The sequence below is a fragment of the Salvelinus sp. IW2-2015 genome, linkage group LG15 (assembly GCF_002910315.2).
Source record: "Salvelinus sp. IW2-2015 linkage group LG15, ASM291031v2, whole genome shotgun sequence".
Lineage (NCBI taxonomy): Eukaryota > Metazoa > Chordata > Actinopteri > Salmoniformes > Salmonidae > Salvelinus > Salvelinus sp. IW2-2015.
Window position 1 is genome coordinate 53,742,164 of NC_036855.1, and position 15,968 is coordinate 53,758,131.

The window sequence follows — 15,968 nt, forward strand, 5'->3', positions numbered from 1 at the left end:
TATGCCCAAATTTGAGTGAGCATGGGTCTAGAGTTTCTGCGGATAATGCGCTGTTGATGTGCAGCCATGACCAGCTTTCAAAGCACTTTATTGCCGCTACAGAGTAGCCATAGCCCGCCGGATTCTTATAGGCCTTTTCCGGGTTAGAGTCCCGCTCCTTGAAAGCGGCGGCTCTACCCTTTAGCTGAGTGCGGATGTTGCCTGTAATCCATGGCTTCTGGTTGAGGTATGTATGATCGCTCACAGTGATGACGACATCATCGATGCACTTATTGATGAAGCCAGTGACTGATGTGGTATACTCCTCAATGCCATCAGAAGAATCCCAGAACATATTCCAGTCTGTGCTAGCAAAACAGTCCTGTAGCTTAGCATCTGCTTCGTCTGACCACTTTCTTATTGACCGAGTCAATGGTGCTTCCTGCTTTAGTTTTAGCTTCTAAGCAGGAAATCAAGAGGATAMAATTATGTTCAGATTTGCCAAATGGAGGGCGAGGGAGAGCTTGTATGGGTCTCTGCATGTGGAGTAAAGGTGGTCCAGAGTTGTTTTCCCTCTGGTTGCACATAGTGTGGTCTACAGCTTATCATGACATACTCTACCTCAGGTGAGCAAAACCTCGAGACTTCCTTAGATTTCGTGCACCAGCTGTTGTTTACAAATATGCATAGGCCGCCAATCAAAGCTACTGTACATACAACTTGATTTGACTTCATTTTATCTGTGGCCAATGGCACTTCTAATGTAACTCTATGGCAGCACCCAAGGGGCTAGAATTTTCTAGCTCTACCCATAGACTTGGCGGTGACGTAGTGTCACCATGAGTGACAGAACACTGAGCCAATCACGGCYCAACGCTCCGTATTTTCTGCTGGCTTGCCCCACCACCACAGAAAGCACTGAGTTAGGCTGGAACACCTGCCTTTTGGAGCTGCCTTACTCAAGTAACCAAAAAAGAGACCATGTTTGTATGCGGCTTTATTAACGCAATGATATTTTTTTTTTTTTTACATTGTTTGCAAACTGATATGTGACACGTATTAATGTCAAAATAGTCAAAATAACATGCAAAACAGACAAGCCCCCCAAAGATGTGGGGCTCAAAACAGGTAGGGCCCTATCTAAATATGCCATGCTGTTGTGTGTTATTTAATGGACGTATAATTGCATAATATTTTTTTTTTTGCCACTTGGGGCTATTGTGGTGATCATGTAACCAAATTAATCACACTTTTTACAGTATTTGGGAGCACGGATTGTAGGACTTATATTAGGCATTTTGGCTGTTGTATTAGTGAATTCCACTCTGTATGTAGGCTTGTTATACCAATTTGCATTGCACAACTCCATCACGCAGAGGCTATATCCTTATCAATAAATGAGACAAAACAAAATATTGATTAAGTCTTGTCTATAACCTGTCCTGAGCYAAATAGCCAAGGGGTCTCAAATGGTCAAGACTATCTATAGCCTCTGTTTATTGGGTGTCATGTAGCCTAGTGGTTAAGAGCATTGGGRCAGTATCCAAAATGTTGCTGGTTTGAATCCCCAAAGTGAAAACTGTGTTGATGTGCCCTTGATTGAGCAAGGCACCTTAATCCCAATTGCCCCTGTAAGTCGCTCTGGTTAAGGGCGTCTGCTAAATTACTTAAACATCTTTTTTTTATATTGTCAGATCTGTTTCCCCTATCAGCCACTGAACGTGCTTCTTCAACTATTTTGTTTAACATTTATTTAGAGGCCTATGAGCTAGGGTCTCTTTTTAAAGGGAGCCCTATAATAAAAACACTTATAAAAATACAAAAATTCTAAAGACACCAGTACCCAAAATGATAAGACAAGATGCTTGCATGGGGATGTCCACGTCTCATAGAGCTATGCTCATGCTGTAGAGATACACCTAGTGGACTGAAGCTTCACTGTTGTAMGCATAACACAGCTAGTGCTATCTAGTCTTGCGCTGGCAAACTAATCCATTACATTTGCTATCTAAATATAAAGTAAACCAACTGAGAGGTAATAGAGAATGGAGACTTTTAACTTGAAAACCTCTTTTCCGGAATGCTAGTTCGGGTAGCACTCCTCACTGGCCATTTGGTGAATGTTTTTTTGCTGGTGAGATGAAACTGCCTAAACTCTGAAAGGTATTATTGTATGTCAGATTTGCKACACAAGATTTGTTCAAYCCTAAAATGTTAGTCCGTAATCATAACATGGTGTTTGTATGTTCACAGATTACATTTCACGTGTACGTTCATGTTTCATGGCTTTTCTTACGATCCTAACAATTTACGTATGGATTTTCTTGCGATCATAGCGATATGTATGGTCAACCTTTTGGCAGGTATCTTGCTCCATAGAATGTGGCTGTGCAACGATCAGGACAGTGCAGAGCTGGCGCCAGATATGGCTCGGGAAAAGTACCTCAATCCAGGGATGGGAGATGGCAGTGTACTGCTAATTGTCCCATTATCACAACTGACAAATCGAGAAGATTGAAATACCACTAGTGTTTTATGATTGCTAGTTGTTCCGTCAGCTAACTGGGCCAAAAATCTGTCTTCTCCAGCAGGTGGCATTGTTTACTTTCTTTCGCTCACCAAGCGAGGAGTTTTTGTATGGAGGTCAATGAGAGTGTTGAATTTGGTCAACAAAAAATGTAATCGCTTATTTGCTACGTGAAGTTTATTTGATCTAATATAAGTTTTGTAATGCTTAGGTTGTTACGAGTGTACTGATATGAGTAAGACATGTGACATCCCGGCAACTTTGAGAAAAAACACTTCATATCGGAGTTGTCTTGATGGCTATGCATATTCATGACAGGAGGCTAGTAGCATAGCATCTCTCTCCATTGAATACAGGCTGTTGACTTCAACACCCCACATTGAATATTAAAAAAGTTTTATCCACCAATCCAAAGAGAGGAATAGGCAAACTTGACAGCCCGCCGCTCCGCTCTGTCGACAACGAATCCCATTGTTAGGGTGGAGACATAGGTATCTCGTCATTATAACCAAATCTCTGATCCAATGGACTACTTGACCATTAGCTAGCCTAGCATGCTGACGAAAAACTAGCAGTTATTAAAAATGAGCAGTATTTCAATCTTCTAGATTTTTAAAATAAAACTACTGATTTCAGCACCCAAAGAATAGCCTGCAATTACACACGCCATTGTTCTGCGTAATTGCGGGCTATTCTTTGGGTGCTGAAATCAGTTGTTTTTTGAATAAAAACTGAATTTTATGTGACATCGGAGCTCCAGTCCACTCATACTAGCCGCCGCTCACCTTCATCGTAAATCGAGGAGTTGTGTAGTTGGCTACCCTACAAGTAGACTAATGCGTGAAGAGGCTTAATATGAATGGTTATCACATTATTTAGGAAGCTGATACTTGAGTGAGTCATTTTTTGAATGTTTAGCGAACTAGTTATTCTCCATAAGTCATGAACTTGCATCCTGCTCCTAAAATAGCATATGTATAGCATTTTCAAAATAAATCAAAATGGCATCCACACAAATTATACCAGACAAATATTCTACAATTATAGTCATCTTTTTTTTGCTGGCGAGAGAGTCTCTTTGTAGTCTTATGCCCCAACAGTGATAATCCCCCCTCCTCAACAAGCATGCTGTTTTAGTTTCAGAGTGGCAGATCAATTTAGACCCAGAAAAGCTAGATTACTTTTTATTTTAAAGACTCGATTTCAGTGAAGCATCAATAGGCTGTTGTTGGGCAATGAAGTGCACTAAGCCTATGTTATGCCCACCAGCTTTCTGCTCCCTTGATGCCTGTTCTCCTGCACTTGTGTGTTTCTTCTAGTTTAGGTCGTCTCAATGTACTCCAGCAAATATTATTAAGGAGGCCGTCAAAAGATGTTCCGCATCTTTACTCAACCCCTGTTTCGCTTATCTAACTGACTGACTTGTATTCTTGTGTCTGTTTCTTTTCACCTTAAAGACTAAATGATTGGTCTCTGGTTTATGCCCTAGGACGTGAGAATTAAGTCATGATTTGACTATTGATTTCACTGTTCTTAAAATTCATATTGGCACTTGGTAGGAGGGGATTCTCATGTGGCCCTTTTTGACTACTGCCAKAGTAGGTAGGCTACTTACCGGATACCTGGGAGATTAGAGCTCTCCTCTACTTTTGTGCTCTGATGTGTTATTGTGAAGGTCACAGATCAGTTTTAGTTCACCTCAGCCTCTGCAGCTCTGCTGAGCTTCACTGAACTTTACACTTAGTTGTTCTGTCCTCCAGGTTTTTACACTTGCTTAGGAGCGAGGTAGCTCCGTTGGTTAGAACAGACTGCTAATAATACCACTGTTGGGGTTTGGTCATTGAATGGGCAATACATAGCTGTAGGGACTGCAAATCTATCGGAGTAATTGTGTCTACTAAATAAACAAGGAAAGTGTTCGCACATACACTCTTTACATTTCTTTTGCTATTTAGAACCTAAAAGGGTTATTTCTACCTGGAACCAAAAAGGGTTCTCCAATTGGGACAGCTGAAGAACCATTTTGGAACCKTTTTTTTTCTAAGAGTATGTTCACCTACAAAAGAAAAGCACATAGCCATAGGCTTCCAGACAGTATCCCAAGAACTATGGTAGAACTAAGAGCAGAATGTAATTGGAAGCTAAAAAAAAAACTAAAATCTTGGCATATTGAATAGGGCCGTAATTGACACTATTAATCACATGTAAAAATGTCTAAATCATTTACCAGAGGGTTAAATTTTATAATAATATATAATATTAACGTAATGGGAACCAGTGTAACGGCTGTCTAATTCCTCCTCCTCGGATGAGGAGAAGGAGTAAGGGTCGGACCAAAATGCAGCGTTGAATGTAGACATAATGATTTATTAAATGAAAAAAAACGAAACACGAAGAACACTTGAGAAATTACAAAACAACAAAACGACGTAGACAGACCTGAACTTGAGAACTTACATAGACACGAAGAACGCACGAACAGGAGCAGACTACATACACGAACGACAAACTAAACAGTCCCGTGTGGTGCGACATACACAGACACGGAAGACAATCACCCACAAACAAACAGTGAGAACAGCCTACCTTAATATGGTTCTCAATCAGAGGAAACGTCAAACACCTGCCTCTAATTGAGAACCATATCAGGCAACACATTTAACCCAACATAGAAACACATAACATAGAATGCCCACCCCAACTCACGCCCTGACCAACTAAACACATACAAAAACAAGGAAAACAAGTCAGGAACGTGACAACCAGGTGTGTTCAATCAAGACAAAACAAAATAGAAAAAGAACGTAGATCGGTGGCAGCTAGAAAGCCGGTGACGACGACCGCCGAACGCCGCCCGAACAAGGAGAGGCACCAACTTCGGCGGAAGTCGTAACATGRAGTGCCTTCAAAAAGTATTCATACCCCTTGACTTATTCCACATTTTGTTGTGTTACAGAATTCAAAATGGATAAAAAACATGTTTTATCTCACCCATTTACACACAATACCCCATAATGACAAAGGGAAAACGTGGTTGTAGAAATATATTAAACTTTTATTGAAAATGAAATACAGAAACGTCTCATTACACAAGTCTTCACACCTTTAAGCCAATGCTTTGTAGGAGAACCTTTGGCGGCGATGACAGATTTGAGTCGTCTAGGGTATGTCTGTATCAGCTTTGCAGATCCGGATTTGGYGATTTTTTTCCCATTATTCCTTGCAGATTTTCTCAAGCTGTTAAGTTATGAAGCAAAGATCAATGATATAAAGAATTATTGAAAACAACTTGAGTATTTTAAATGAAATGATGGGCAAAAAGCCAAATTCAACTCTATCTTTCATTGAATCAGATGGCTTATTCATCACAAAACCATGTTGTTGCCAATTATTTTAATGATTACTTCATTGGCAAAGTGGGCAAACTTAGAAAGGAATTGCCAACAACGAACAGTGAGCCATTGTACTCATGCATTAAAAAACGAATAATAGAGGCATTGTAAGTTTGACTTTTGTAAAGTTAGTATGGGAGAAGTGGGAAAAGTATTGTTATCGATCAATAATGACAATCCTCCTGGGATTGACAACTTAGAGGGAAAGGTACTGAGGATGGTAGATGACTCTATAGCCACTCCTATCTGTCAAATCTTTAATCTGAGCCTATAGGAAAGTCTTTGTCCTCAGCCCTGGAGGGAAGCCAAAGTCATTCTACTACCCAAGAGTGGTAAAGCGGCCTTTGCTGGTTCTAACAGCAGACCTATCAGCTTGCTGCCAACTTTTAGCAAACTGTTACATTTTTTGTTTTTGTTGTATTTGTTGACCAAATACAATGCTATTTCTCTGTAAACAAATTAACAGCAGACTTTCAGCATGCTTATAGAGAAGGGCACTCAACATGTACTGCACTGACACAAATTACTGATGAGTGGTTGAAAGAAATTGATAATAAGAAGATTGTGGGAGCTGTAGTGTTAGATTTCAGTGCAGCCTTTGATATTATTGACCATATCCTGTTGTTGAAAAAATGTATGTCTTATGGCTTGTCAACCTCTGTCATATCGTTGATTCAGCGCTATCTGTCTAATATAACTTAAAGGGTTTTCTTTAGTGGAAGCTTATCTAATGTCAAACATGTAAAGTTTGGTATACAACAGGGCAGGCAGCAAGGCCTTCTACTTTTACCAATGATGTGCTACTGTCATTAAACAAAGCATGTGTGTTCATGTATGCTGATGATTCAACCATATACGCATCAGCAACCACAGGAAAGGAAGTCATTGAAATCCTTGCAGTCAGTTTTGGAATGGGTGGCCAGTAATAAACGGGTCCTGAACATCTCTAAAACTAAGAGCATTGTATTTGGTACCATTTTACCATTTTACTCGGCCTTGCAGAGCTGGTTAGGCTGTTTTCATGTTATCCAGAGTGTTGGTGACTGTAACTGTGCTGCTGGCAACAATTTAATTACGCTTTTTTGCCAACGTTTACAGACACCGGCCACATTCAACAGGTGTTGAACGTTTGTATATTCATCAGTTATTCTGCGCTCTGGCACACTCAGACGAGAGTGCTCTGAAATCGGAGTAGATGGCCAGACTGAATTTACGAACGCACCCGAAATGGTTACTTGCATAGTGGAGTCTTTTGTTAAGACCTGAAGCTAGCTAGCTAGCTAGGTAAACAATTAACCATAATCCCAACTCCTGACGTTACTACACTGCATGAATCTGCAGGTAGCTAACCAAAATGTAGCTAGCTAGACTTTCTTACCCATATACATCATGGATGGATGTGTCTCCCTGTCACGGGTGCCATGGTTGCACTTAGTTTGAAGATGTAATCCGGAGACATGTGTTTTCTCCATCTCCTTAGCTATCATACTCGAATGCCACTGATTTCAAAACTCGGTCCTCCAGAAAGTGGAGCGCAACACGTATGCAGTTTTACTATGCCAATATGTATTTTTAAAAGCCYCGTTAAACAAGATTACCTACACATACTGACCAGCTTAAATAGACAGAAGCGTGCTATATGGCAGACAAATCCAAACTAATCTCTCGGCATGTCCAGCACACTCATTATCTCAGTCAATTATGGCTAGCGGGAAGGTTGCTGGCTTTTTCTGTGGTTAAACCAACTAGGCTCGTAATTTAACAATTTAATTCCTATTTACAGATGGCATACAAGTTTGTTTTTAAGGCACATGAAAGTTCACATGATCGAGATGGCATTTCTGCCAAAAAACACATTTTGATTTAAAAAAAAGTTGACATTCAAAAGGCTCTCCTGTGAAGTAGTGACCCGCGACACATGCCTAATTTCCTGAAACGATGCACATATGGTAAAGTGCTGCAAATAAAAACCTTGTTAAGCTGCAACTGGCCCAGAACAGAGCAGCACATCTTCCTCTTCTTTTTAATCAGAGGGATAATATCAATCAAATTTATTTATAAAGCCCTTCTTATATCAGCTGATGTCACAAAGTGCTGTACAGAAACCCAGCCTCATAGCCGATCATTTAGAGTATCTCTACCGCTCCTGCTGGCTCTAGAGAGTTGAAAACAGCAGGTCTGGGACAAGGTAGCACGTCCAGTGAACAGGTCAGGGTTCCATAGCCGGAGGCAGAACAGTTGAAACTGGAGCAGCAGCACGGCCAGGTGGACTAGGGACAGCAAGGAGTCATCAGGCCCAGTAGTCCTGAGACATGGTCCTAGGGCTCAGGTCCTCTGAGAGAAAGAAAGAAAGAAAGAGAGAGAAAAAGAGAGAGAGAATTAGAGAGAGCTTACTTAAATTCACACAGGACACCGGATAAGACAGGAGAAATACTCCAGATATAACAGACTGAACCTAGCCTCCCGGCACAAACTATTGCAGTATAAATACTGGTAGCTGAGACCGGAGGGGTCGGGAGACACTGTGGCCCCGTCCGACGATACCCCCGGACAGGGCCAAACAGGCAGAATATAACCCCACCCATTTTGCCAAAGCACAGCCCCCACACCACTTGAGGGATACTTCAACCACCAACTTACTATCCTGAGACAAGTCCGAGTATAGCCCACGAAGATCTCCCCCACGGCATGAACCCAAGGGGGGTGCCAACCCGGACAGGAAGATCACGTCAGTGACTCAACCCACTCAAGTGATGCACCCCTCCTAGGGACGGCATGGAAGAGCACCAGTAAGCCAGTGACTCAGCCCCTTTAATAGGGTTTGAGGCAGAGAATCCCAGTGGAGAGAGGGGAACCCGCCAGGCAGAGACAGCAAGGGCGGTTCGTTGCTCCAGTGCCTTTCCGTTCACCTTCACACTCCTGGGCCAGACTACACTCAATCATAGGACCTACTGAAGAGATGAGTGTTCAATAAAGACTTAAAGGTCGAGGCTGGGTCTGCGTCTCTCACATGGATAGGCAGACCATTCCAGAAAAATTGAGCTCTATAGGAGAAAACCCCGCCTCCAGCTGTTTGCTTAGAAATTCTAGGGACAGTAAGGAGGGCTTGTGACCGTAACGTACGTGTAGGTATGTACGGCAGGACCAAATCGGAAAGATAGGTAGGAGCAAGCCCATTTAATGCTTTGTAGGATAGCAGTAAAACATTGAAATCAGCCCTAGCCTTAACAGGAAGCCATTGTAGAGAGGCTAGTACTGGGGTAATATGATCACATTTTTTGGTTCTAGTGAAGATTCTAGCAGCCGTGTTTAGCACTAACTGAAGTTTATTTAGTGCTTTATCCGGGTAGCCGGAAAGTAGAACATTGCAGTAGTCTAACGTAGAAGAAATAAAAGCATGGATAAATGTTTCTGCATCATTTTTTGGACAGAAAGTTTCTGATTTTTGCAATGTTACGTCGATGGAAAAAGCTGTCATTGAAACAGTCTTGATAATATAGTCAAATATTAATACTCTCTCTTGGCTAAGAGTTGTTGTTTTTGTAAGAAACATTCATGTGTTGGAAATTCCAAATTGTTTGCATAGTCAACTCCTACACAACACTGACACACACACTTACCCCACAAGACATGCCACCAGGGGTCTTTTCACAGTCCCCAGGTCCAGAACAAATTCAAGGAAACGTACAGTATTATACAGAGCCATGAGTGCATGGAACTCCCTTCCATCTTATATAGCGCAAGTGAACAGCAAACCTCATTTCAAAAAACAAACAAAGCAACACCTTCATGGCACAATGCCTCTCCCCATGTGACCTACTTGCTGTGTGTATGTACTAGTTAAACAAAGGTTAATTTTTTTTTTTTTAATACATTAGAATGGAATGCAATCTTAAAACATATCCATGCGCTCCTTTGAGTTAAAATGTTTACCCAAGGAAAGGATTTCCGAAATATCTCAATCTTAAACTAGCCCTGCTAATCGTTATGATAACACAGGCACGGACTATTTCCCACTCAATTTCTACCATCCACAAAAGAGCTGAGTTCACATGTTCTACCTAGGTCTGCTAAACATAAGATAACAAACTGACTGTACAAAAGGGCTTGGCTGCATGACCAGTACATACCATATCTGGCATACAGTGCATTCAGAATGTTTTCAGACCCCTTTACTTTTTCCACATTTGATTACGTTACAGCCTTATTCTAAAATGGATTAAGTCGTTTTCCCCCCTCATTAATCTACACACAATACCCCACAATGACAATGCAAAAACTGTTTTTTAGAAATGTTAGCAAATTAATACAAATAAATAAATATCACATTTATGTAAGTAATCAGACCCTTTACTCAGTACTTTGTTGAAGCACATTTGGCAGCGATTTCAGCCTTGAGTTTTCTTGGGTATGATGCTACAAGCTTGGCACACCTGTATATGGGGTGTTTCTCCCATTATTCTCTGCAGATCCTCTCAAGCTCTGTCAGGTTGGATGGGGAGCGTCGCTGCACAGGTATTTTCAGGTCCCTCCAGAGATGTTTGACCGGGTTCAAGTCCGGGCTCTGGCTGGGCCACTCAAGGACATTCAGAGACTTGTCCAGAAGCCACTCTTGCATTGTCTTGGCTGTGTACTTAGGGTCATTGTCCTGTTGGAAGATGAACCTTCACCCCAGTCTGAGGTCCTCAGCGCTCTGGAGCAGGTTTTCATCAAGGATCTCTCTGTACTTTGCTCCGTTCATCTTTCCCTCAATCTCTGACTAGTCTCCCAGTCCCTGCCGCTGAAAAACATCCCTACAGCATGATGCTGCCACCACCATCCTTCGCCGTAGGGATGGTGCCAGGTTTCGTCCAGACGTGACACTTGCCATTCAGGCCAAAGAGTTCAATCTTGGTTTCATCAGACCAGAMAATCTTGTTTCTCATGGTCTGAGAGCCTTTTGGCAAACTCCTAGTGGGCTGTCATATACCTTTTACTGAGGAGTGGATTCAGTCTAGCCACACTACCATAAAGGCCTGATTGGTGCAGAGATGATTGTTCTTCTGGAAGGTTTTCCTATCTCCACAGAGGAGCTCTGYAGCTCTTTCAGAGTGGCAATCGGGTTCTTGGTCGCCTCCCTGACCAAGACCCTTCTCGCCCAATTGCTCAGTTTGGTGGTTCCAAACTTCTTCAATTTAAGAGTGATGGTGGCCACTGTTCTTGGGGACCTTCAATGCTACAGAAATGTGTTGGTATCCTTCTCCAGATCTGTGCTTCAACACAATCCTGTATCGGAGCTCTACGGCCAATTCCTTCGACCTCATGGATTGGTTTTTGCTCTGACATGGGTCGTCAACTGTGGGACCTTATATAGACAGATGTGTGCCTTTCCAAATAATGTCCAATCAATTTATTTTACCACAGGTGCACTCCATTCAAGTTGTAGAAACATCTCAAGGATGATCAATGGAAACAGGAAGCACCTGAGCTCAATTTCGAGTCTCATAAAAAAGGGTCTGAATACTTATGTAATTAAAGTATTTCTGTTTTTATTCTGCATAAAACATTTTTTTTAAAGAACCTGTTTTTGCTTTGTCATTATGGGGTATTGTGTGTAGATTGATGAGAAAAAAATTATTGAATCAATTTTAGAATAAAGCTGTAACGTAACAAAATGTGGAAAAAGCCAAGGGGTCTGAATACTTTCCGAATGTACTGTATGTGACCGACCGCCTCGATTCGGTCTTATGTAGAAACATTTGAAATTATATTTTTTACATTGGGTAAAAAAAAATACCCTGCAGTTGAAGAACAATGGGAAAGTAATTCTGCTTTGAAAGTTGATAAAATTGTAAGCCCACATTTGAGAAAATGGTCCTTGAATGTTTTGGTAAATCTACTGGAGAGCTCTTCTTTGTCTACCCCCATTCATTATCGTTCACACCCTCTTAAGCCTTAGCCCCACCTATCTCTTTAACCTTTTCATGCCTGAGTTCCAAATATCTCTAACGGTCACCCAAGTGTGAGTTTTCTTATGCACGTGATGTTAGAACGTTCTCTCCATTCCAGAATGTGATTGTTACGCAACAGTACATTTAATCCGCGCTGCCCTCAAACCAAGGCACGCAGCCTGTTTTTATTTATAGGCTGTTTTCAACTTGTCAATTTCAAATTAATTCCTAAGAACAGTTTGAATAGAGGTGTGTTCCGCCTCATTCATTCACATAAAAGTAGTAATTTTTACTTTTGCGGACCAATACATTTTTTAAAACATTTCTAACCCGGACAAATTTCCCCGAACACTTCCCAATTGTTAGTGCAGTTCAAGTCTGCAGTCATTTGCTCATCTCCCGTCCTGCACACACGTGTTCACATTTTCCGTCTGTTGCCTGCATCGCAGTCATAGTGGTTTCCGTTACCAATAATAACTTTGGAAATGTGTGCGTTTCTATCAAAGTTGTGCCTTATTACGTTATAATAGTTTCTGCAAGTTGTGTTGTGTGGTTTCTACTGTAACATAATATTTTTGTGTATATATGTAGCTCACTAGCTACATACATAAACAACACTGAATGGCTCAGAGTGGGAGTGAGAGGAAACGTGATTGACTGCCGGCATGCACCATTTGTATCAATAAATCACTATCAGAAAATGTTTTGTATGGTAATTATTTATATATTTACTGTTTTATTCACGTTTTCAAGTAACGGTGATAAATCATGCATTCCGATTCTTGCATAGATTGTAATGGGCACATGTTATGTGTGTAAAATACGTTTTTGAGGGTTGTACTGATTATGATGAGCTAAGCTTATTCCAGCTATGTGTGTTGGAACCATGTTTGTTGACATACAATGCATTCTGGGTTTCACGTAATCGTCTGTCGGACCAAAGATGCTATAACAAAATGAGTAAGAGTTCACTCATTTTTTGATAACTTCAGGAAGTGAATGGTGGGATGTGATACAAATGGGAATTGATGGAAATTATGTAAAAATGTACCACTAGCCACTTTAAACAATGCCACTTAATACAATGTTTACATACCCTACATTACCCATCTCATATGTATATACTGTACTCTATATCATCTACTGCATCTTGCCATCTTTATGTATAACATGTACCACTAGCCACTTTAAACTATGCCACTTTATGTTTACATACCCTACAGTACTCATCTCATATGTATATACCGTACTCTATACCATCTACTGCATCTGCCATGCCGTTCTGTACCACCACTCATTCATATATCTTTATGTACATATTCTTTATCCCTTTACACTTGTGTGTGTGTGTAAGTAGTAGTTGTGGAATTGTTAGGTTAGATTACTGTTGGTTATTACTGCATTGTCGAACTAGAAGCACAAGCATTTCGCTACACTCGCATTAACATCTGCTAACCATGTGTATTGGACTAATTAAAATTTTGATTTGATTTGATTTGAACAATGGTAGATGACACACCCCTTCAAAATGCATACTATAAATGTACCAAACTCATATTGTCTTCTCTTATTATCTTTGGTTTCTGTGAGGAAAAAAAGCATGGCTGCGCGCTGAATCTAATCATCGTTGGATTACTTTCGATTTCTAGAAAATGTTTTACTCAATTATTTTGATCAATGGTGAGCTCACCCATGATGTGATTAATTATAAATAGTAATTGCTATTAGCTAATTCATATTGTAGTTTGTCAGCCGAGAGTTATACAAATATGACCGCTTGTGTTGCTGGACCTCAATTAGGGCTAGGATAAATGTAGCCTACATTTTCCCGGTTTGGATGATTGTGTTATGCTATAGATACTTCTGTGAATATCTGAACATTGCATCCAAAAATAAACTGCTCACATTCTGGACATAACTTTGTAAGGACTGTGTTTGTGTAAATAGTTTCTGAAAAAAGTGTGGCCAGCTCAAACGCTGATTGTTACGTCATTCGAAACTGGCCGTTCTAAATGAGCGTTCTAATCACACGGGTGTGATCATACGCTTCAGGGACCACTGTAGAATGGTCACACCCGTGTGATGGTACGTGTGAAAGGGTTAAGGATTCACATGTGAGGCCATGTGGTAAACACACACTATATCAAATGTATTTGTCACATGCACAGGATACAGAAGGTGTAAACGGTACAGTGAAGTGGTTACTTGCATAGTAGCAATATCAAAAACAGAAAGTGTCCAGAAAAAAAATATTTTATACATATTTTATCAGTATTAGATGAATGTTACCTGACACACTTGTCTGAATTGGAGGAAATGCTATAACCACGCCCCAGCCACATCTAGCTAAGTGGATGCGTCACTATTGTCTAGACATGTGCACATGTTCATGAAATACAATAGATGGCCTTAATCACCTTCAGACACACCTGGCTAATATGATGGGTCATGTAATATAATCCAGCCGAAGTGGAGTCTTTTGTTTAGACATGTAGCTAGCTAGCTAGCTAAACAATGAACCGGCATAATCCCAACTCATACTACTACCAGTACAAACAATGTCATAGCTGTAGTATGAATCTGCAGGTAGCTAAAGCTAAAACTAGGTTCAATGTTAGCTAGCTAACATTAGGCTATAACTCGGAAGGCAATGGATTTCTGATAAAAATCATATTACTACACAGATCATACACGTAATGTTAGCAGTGGTGGAAAAAGTACCCAACTGTCATACTTGAGTAAAAGTAAAGATACCTTAATAGAAAAGGACTCAAGTAAAAGTGAAAGTCCCCCAGTAAAAACCTACTTGAGTAAAAGTAAAAAGGTATTTGGTTTTAAATATAGTTCAGAATCAAAAGTAAATGTAATTGCTAAAATATACTTAAGCATTAAAAGTAAAAGCAAAAGTACATATTATTTCAAACTTCTTATATTAAGCAAACCAGGTGGCACAAATTTCTTGGTTTTAACATTTACGGATAGCCAGGTGTACACTCCCACACTCAGGCATAATTTACAAACAAAGCATTTGTGTTTTGTTTGTCCGCCAGATTAGATACAGTATGGATGACCGAGGATTTTCTCTTTAAGTGGATGAATTAGACAATTTCCCTGTCCTGCTAAGCATTCAAAACGTAACGAGTACTTTTGGGTGTCAGGGAAAATGTATGGAGTAGAAAGTCAATTATTTTCTTTAGGAATGTAGTGGAGTAAAAGTAAAAGTTGTCAAAAATGTAAATAGTAAATTAAAGTACAGATACCCCTAAAATACTTAAGTAGAACTTTAAAGTATTTTTACTTAATTACTTTACTTTACTTTACTTTAACTTGCAATAAAAACAACTTTCTGACAAAATTACAAAGTTATATCTGAAAATGTAGCTTGACTCATACCTGTATACATGGATGAAAGCTTCACACAGACTGGAACCATTTAASTCCATTTTGTTTGTAGCTACATCTTGTTTGGCCAGCGTTGTGTAAAATCACTCCAGTTCACACTGACCTTGGCATGTGCAGAAAGTAGCCCYTCACTTTTTCCAACTGATCTGTTGATAGCGGGGCYTCAATGTTGTTGAGAAAAGTAGCAACACTTTTGTAGTTCTCCATGGCTAAGGTTATATCTTTCAAAAACGGCACGGTAGAAAGGACTATCAATACATWCAGCTCACGTTWTAGACATAAGCATGCTACATGGCAGACCAATCCAAACTCATCAACCCGGCATGTCCAGCCCACCATTATCTCAGCCAATCATTGCTAGCGGGAAGGTTCCTGTCTTTTTATGTAGCTAAACCAACTAGGCTGGAATACAAGTTTGTTATTAAGGCACATGAAAYTTCACATGTTGCGGAAGGCATWTCTGCCKAAAAACGCATTTTYTTTACTTTCCAATGCRGKTCCTGTGAAGTAGTGACGTGCGACATATGCCTAGTTTTCTGAAGCGAGTCACATATTGGTGTCTGTCTGACGATGTTTCACGTGAACACAAAGTCAATCCAGTTGTCTGACAATCGGTGGGACACACACCAGCGGCAGCCCCACTCCTCGTCTCCTTCYCCCTTTTCAGAATGTGAACAAACCGMTCCCAAATCTTTCTCCATGTTCCTTTAATATCAGTATTGGTTTTCAAATRCCGTG

General features: G+C 40.4%; 1 long non-coding RNA gene across 1 annotated transcript; it reads right to left on the reverse strand.

The window, feature by feature from the left end:
* Nucleotides 1-4,852: 4,852 nt before the first annotated feature.
* LOC139028832 (uncharacterized) lies at nucleotides 4,853-15,494 on the reverse strand. Its single transcript, XR_011481066.1, has 2 exons — nucleotides 15,222-15,494; nucleotides 4,853-8,232 (listed from the first exon to the last, which is right to left on the reverse strand). It is a non-coding gene; the product is annotated as an uncharacterized lncRNA (long non-coding RNA).
* Nucleotides 15,495-15,968: the final 474 nt, after the last annotated feature.